This window comes from Cyphomyrmex costatus, unplaced genomic scaffold, assembly GCF_001594065.2.
Source record: "Cyphomyrmex costatus isolate MS0001 unplaced genomic scaffold, Ccosl1.0 scaffold656, whole genome shotgun sequence".
Classification (NCBI taxonomy): domain Eukaryota; kingdom Metazoa; phylum Arthropoda; class Insecta; order Hymenoptera; family Formicidae; genus Cyphomyrmex; species Cyphomyrmex costatus.
Genome location: NW_017280218.1, coordinates 101,387 through 107,050, shown reverse-complemented (window position 1 = coordinate 107,050; position 5,664 = coordinate 101,387).

The following is a 5,664-nucleotide window of genomic DNA, read 5'->3' as shown; positions in this document are numbered from 1 at the left end:
ACACGACCTGCTTCTGGTCTTCGTGAAAAAGTCCCATTTGATGGGACGACAAATATTATATTAACTGTTTTAAAGAAGAAGTTTCACTCTTTAAAACGCGACCAGAGGAAATGTCCTACGATCTTTGGAAGCAGAGATACAGTTTCTTAAATATCGACAAAATTTGTAGGTTTTGAAGTGATCCCCTAATTGTTGTGCGTAGTGTATATATATATATTGTGAAATATCGAAATATAGAGAAACTATGTGTCCAAGTATTCACTATCGAGGAATTAAGTGTCTAGATGTTGTCTATATGTTCGTCGTCGACGAAGTAAGTGTCTACGTGTTCGATTTCGAGGAAGTGAGTGTCTAGGTGTTCGCTGTCGAGGAAATAGGTGTCTAGATGTTCACATTCGAGGAACTAAGTGTCTAGGTGTTCGCCTTCGAGGAAGTGGGTGTCTACGTGTTCAACGTCGAGGAAGTGAGTGTCTTGGTGTTCGCCTTCGAGGAAGTGAGTGTCTAGGTGTTCGCCTTCGAGGAAGTGAGTGTCTAGGTGTTCGCCTTCGAGGAACTAAGTGTCTAGGTGTTCGCCTTCGAGGAATTGGGTGTCTACGTGTTCGACGTCGAGGAAGTGAGTGTCTAGGTGTTCGACGTCGAGGAAGTGAGTGTCTAGGTGTTCGCCGTCGAGGATATGGGTGTCTAGGTGTTCGCCGTCGACGAAATAAGTGTTTAGGTGTTCGCCGTCGACGAAATAAGTGTCTAGATGTTCGCCGTCGAGGAAGTAGGTGTCTATGTGTTCGCCTTCGAGGAAATGGGTGTTTGTAAGAAACAATGTGTCGTCGTCGCCGTCGTCGTCGTCGTCGTCGTCGTCGTCAGCTACGGAGAGAGGAAATGCATTCTGGAAGTTTTCCACTACTAGACTGCTAACTTGTTTGAAAAAGTGGACCCCAATTTTGATTGTGCATTATACGCATGCGTCAAGAACCGCACCGCGTGACCCGTGCGACACATGCGCATACATTAGCACGCTCATACGTATTTTGACAATTAACCTGGGTAAATATTGTAACATTGACCTAGTTTCCACCGAAACCCTCAATTCGATTCCACTACGGTATAGATCAAACTTGGTGTACTGTTTCCATTGGAAGTAGAATTGTAGTGAATTAATGTTAAAGTTTCATTGTATGACCAAATATCACGCTTATTATCCATTTTTGAACGGCTTAGACTCTTAACCTATTAACAAATAATGGAAAGGTTGGCGATATTTACTTTTAATCTATTTCAGTAATTTCCACCGACTAAAATTTAATGTCAATTCGCTGCCACTCTGGTAGAAGTTGTGGATCGAAGTGGAAGTGAAATGAGCAGAGTCAAACGTATTTCCATCGAGTTTAATTTGGTTCTAAGCCACATTAGGTGCGAATTAATGCTACGGTGGAAACTAGACCATTGAAAATATGACCCGATCGGAGTAGAAACATTTGTTGTAGTAGCTACATTATATTTAAATTAAAGTTTTAGTTTTGTTATGTTATCGGCTCTCTTTGCCCTTTATTATTTTACTTTGATAAATATACTTTAAGTTAATTAATAATTCTTACTGAATAAAACTCAGCTTATCAATACTTTATGTATTGTAACGTTGGAAATGTATTATAATGTTGGAAAGGCACACTTTGCTAGCATCGTAATTGAAAATGGTTTTTAAATTGTGGTACATATGCTGTAATAATAGGTAAATGTTAAGAAAAGCCCCTTCATCACAACTTTTAATAAAAATATACAATCGATGAGTTTTTGTATGAAACGAAGGAATCTGGCAGAAAAAAGTTCGCTCTGCCTCGCGAACCGAGATATTAAGTATTAAAGCGAATTTATTTTTAAAGTAAAATGAATTTCGTAGCTGTGACAGATGTACTAACCTACATGGTTATCAACTTTAACGCTTAATATCTCGGTTCGCGAAGCAGAGCGACACTTTTTTTGCCAGATTCTTTCGTTTCATGCAAAACCACATCAATTGAGTATATTTTTATCAAAAGTTAAGGTGAAGGGGGTCTTCTTAACATTTACCATACCTACGGCTACAATACAGCTACTCGCAATATCGCAATCAGCGCAGACATAGCCATGTTATATTCCTTCGGTGTAGTTCGTGAGAAGAAAAGCGCAACCGACTTAAGTCAGTATCGCAAAATTACTAAGAAAAGTATTAAAAATGGCGTCGTTTGCAGACAAAATATAAAATTCACCAATCGTCTTTAGTCAGGCATTTTTAATACCACTGAATGTCATGATTGGCTGACAGTTAGCTAATCAGGACGCGGAACATCGGTTGCGCTTTTCTGATATCTAGGACTCTAGATTGTTGGAGGTGAACTTCGATTAAAGGTTGGATTATACTGGCCGTAATCTGTTAACTTATGCTGTAATCTGTAAAAATTGACCAATTATAATCGATTATTCCCTTCTCATTCGACTGTGATTGGTCAATTTTTACAGATTACGGCATAAGTTAACAGATTACGGCCAATATAAATCAACCTTAACAGAACGCCCTAAAAGCGCGTCTACAATAGGGTCCGTAAGCTTAACATAAGCGTAAGGAGCACAGACTTTTGCATAACGCATAAATCATATACATAAGGAATTTTATTGGCCCATTTTCTTATGCATGAGTCAATGGACCAATCAAATTCTTTATGTATATGGTTTATGCGTTATGCAAAAATCTGTGCTCCCCGCTTAAAAGTTGGTTTATTTGAACTTTTACGCCTTTGACTCCGGTTTATAAAAGTTCCATGCAATAGTTTGTCTATAGCAACCATGAGCTACATAACCAGGGAATGGAAAGTTACTTTTTAAAAGTAACTAGTTACAGTTACTCGTTACCGAGTAAAAAATGTAACTAGTTACAGTTACAGTTATCGCTTTTTAAAAGTAACTCGTTACAGTTACCGTTACTTGAAAAATAACTTTTCGTTACTTTTCCGTTACTTTTTTAAAATCAATTTAAAAATGTACTTTTGCATTTTTTTTTATATGTAATAGTGACAAATATATATATAGTTTTATTAAAAAAAAAAAAACAATGTAGAATGGCTCAAATAATAAATTAAATAAAAGTAAAATGAGAAGGGTTACGAGCCAAAAATGAAACAGTTTATTTCCGATAAGAACGACGATGACAATGTAATTAAATGTATAAATATATATTAGAACAACAACATGGATAAAACAAGATAAAAACAAACGACGTTTCGACACTTATTGTCATCGTCTTTTAAACTGTTTCGTTTTTGGGTTCGTAGCCCTTCTCATTTTACTATTATTTAATTTATTTTTTAATTTTTTTTAAACACAATTTTGTAATTCTAAAACCTGTAAAATATGCAGCAAACTGAAATATTTGTATGTCCTATGTATTACATAGAAGATAGAAGTGTAAAATAATTACTGAATCATAACGGCCGAATGTCTAAGGGCTTTCAAGTCTTATTGATAAGCGCTATAAATAGCATGTATCCAATCGAACCGTGTTCAATCGTGTGCAAAGTAACGACAAAAGTAACTGTAAATTTCGTTACCGTTACCCAAAAAATGTAACTCGTTACCGTTACAGTTACCAAAAAAAGAAAGTAACGCAGTTACCAGTAAAGTTACCAAAAAAGTAACTTGTAACTGTAACTTCGTTACAAGTAACGAGTTACTTCCATTCCCTGTACATAACTTTGACTCCAGCCTAAAGGCGCGTCTACAATAGGGTCCGTAAGCTTAACATAAGCGTAAACGTAAAAGTTGGTTTATTTGAACTTTTACGCCTTTGACTCCGGTTTATAAAAGTTTCATGCAATAGTTTGCATAGAGAAACCATGAGCTACATAACTATATAAAATAAAATATTCGTATTATAATTCAAGAAACATAACAAATTATTGAAAATATTACAAAACATACTTACTATAAAATAAAACATAATCGATGTGCCGGCGAGAGAGGCTCACGAAGACTTTTTTTTGTCAGAGGCTCTTGTACTAATTCAAGTAGTCTTTCAAATTGTGAAACAGTCATTCAAGTAAATTTGAAAAATTGCTCATCATCATGGTTTTTAATAAATTAAAAAAGAGTATGAAAATGACTATTATGTTTCCGCTGCAATAATAGTGGTCGAATCCAATATTTTCGTTTAGCAGTCTTTTTCTTTTTTCTTTGTAATAACTGCATAACAATAGTAGCTAGTTGAATAGTTACAAAACTAATTATTTTAACTCGATAAATATCCATTATTATATAATTCTGAAATTCCTATAAAAACTTATGTAGTACAGAGGTTAGAATACTCAAATACGAGTTTACGATTTATTATGTTACGTTACGTTTATGGGCTGCTATTGTAGATAATGCGGATTTCTTATGTTTACGTTTATGTTAAGCTTACGAACCCTATTGTAGACGCGCCTTAAGAGTACTGAAGTATGTGGAGTATTAACAGATATTGCTCTGAAGGAGCAACTAGAACGATTTTGGAAGTTGGAAGAAATATCAGAAACGAGACAGTTAACAAACGAAGAGAAAGAATGTGAAGAGCATTTTGTGAATCAGTAACAAGAACAGCATCAGGCAGATTCGCAGTAAGCCTGCCTAAGAAATCGAGCATCAGCTTAGGAGAATCAAAGGAGCAAGCTAAGAAGAGACTAGTCGCATTAGAAAGAAGATTCAAAGCAGATGGAGCAGTGGTGTAGCCAGGAAAAAGTTTCGGGAGGAGCTGTAGCTTTAAATTTGTTATAATTATTAACTATTAATTACGCACATGGCACATAAAATATTACCCACACTTAGCGCGACCCAGAGCCAACGACGAGGAAGTGATGGGTTCTGGCTCCATGTTTTTTTTTTTGTAACCTTATTATTTTTTTTGTTATTTATTTCTATGTTTTTATTTTTTTTTATTTTTATAATTTTTGTGTTATGTGCTCGCGACTTTGTGTATTTGAGTTAGTTAGTTTTGACTTAAACTCGCTGTTTCTCGGTGAAAAATGCATGAAAAATTCTGAAATTTTCAGGATATATTTACAAGATAGTAGCGAAACAGATAGGCAAATTGAAATTTCTAAAATGTCTAATGAATTGTTAATATTAATTAATAAAATCGACCTAAATTTAATGCGCTCGAAATTTGCGGTTTCTGGGCTTTATCTAGGAAAAGTGTGTTACAAAATTCAAGTTATAGGAAACTTCCAGTGAGAAAGTTGTTGATCAATGTATGAATAAGGTTTTTACAAAGTTTAAAATTTTTTGAAACTAAAATGTGTTAATATATACTATTGAATAAAATTAATAATTATCATCCTAGACTCCAATTTACATTGGAAGAAGGAAAAAACAGACTCAATTTCCTTGATGTAACATTAATAAAACAGAATAATTCTATCATTTATGACTGGTACCAGAAGCCAACATCATCAGGAAGATTCTTAAATTATTTTTCACAACACCACTTCACACACAAATTAGGAGTTATCATTGGCTTAACAGATAGAGTATTACATTTGTCACACCCTATGTTTCATCAATTTAATATAGATAAAATCATAAAAATTTTATTACAGAATGGATATCCACTCAAATTAATCGTTGACACTATCAAAAGAAGGATACATAAGAAACTTGAAATGT